We start from the raw sequence: 450 nt of genomic DNA, 5'->3' as shown, positions 1-450 counted from the left end.
TTACAGTGACGAAGGCTTAGTCATGATTTTTTTTTCTTTTAATTAGTATTTATGTTCAGTTTTTTTATCGTTGGTGTGTCAGTTTTTATATATGCGTGATCAAATAAATGTTTTTGATTACGGAAGCGTGTTCTGATCAATGAAATTATTTGAGGAATAACTGTGAAACGCGAAGAATTCAAAGTGTTCCGCATTATGTGCTGGTGTGTGACATATTTGCGCAATGTGGATACATTTGCATGGAAGAGAGAACATTTTTCAATATTTCGAAAGTTAAAGGGGTGTATTTTTAAGCTGAGTATACAGTGTCTGATGCACCTTTATGCATTTGCAATATAGAGACTAAACTCCAGTTATTGAGTGCATATTGCTAGTCGCAAAATTAAGCCATTTCCAGTTAATGTATGCATGACCTTGGGTTAGAAAGGGGCGGTATGTGTTTGTTTGCGC

The sequence above is a fragment of the Penaeus monodon genome, chromosome 19 (genome assembly GCF_015228065.2).
Source record: "Penaeus monodon isolate SGIC_2016 chromosome 19, NSTDA_Pmon_1, whole genome shotgun sequence".
In the NCBI taxonomy this organism is placed as follows: domain Eukaryota; kingdom Metazoa; phylum Arthropoda; class Malacostraca; order Decapoda; family Penaeidae; genus Penaeus; species Penaeus monodon.
Note: the sequence above shows the minus strand (reverse complement) of the source record.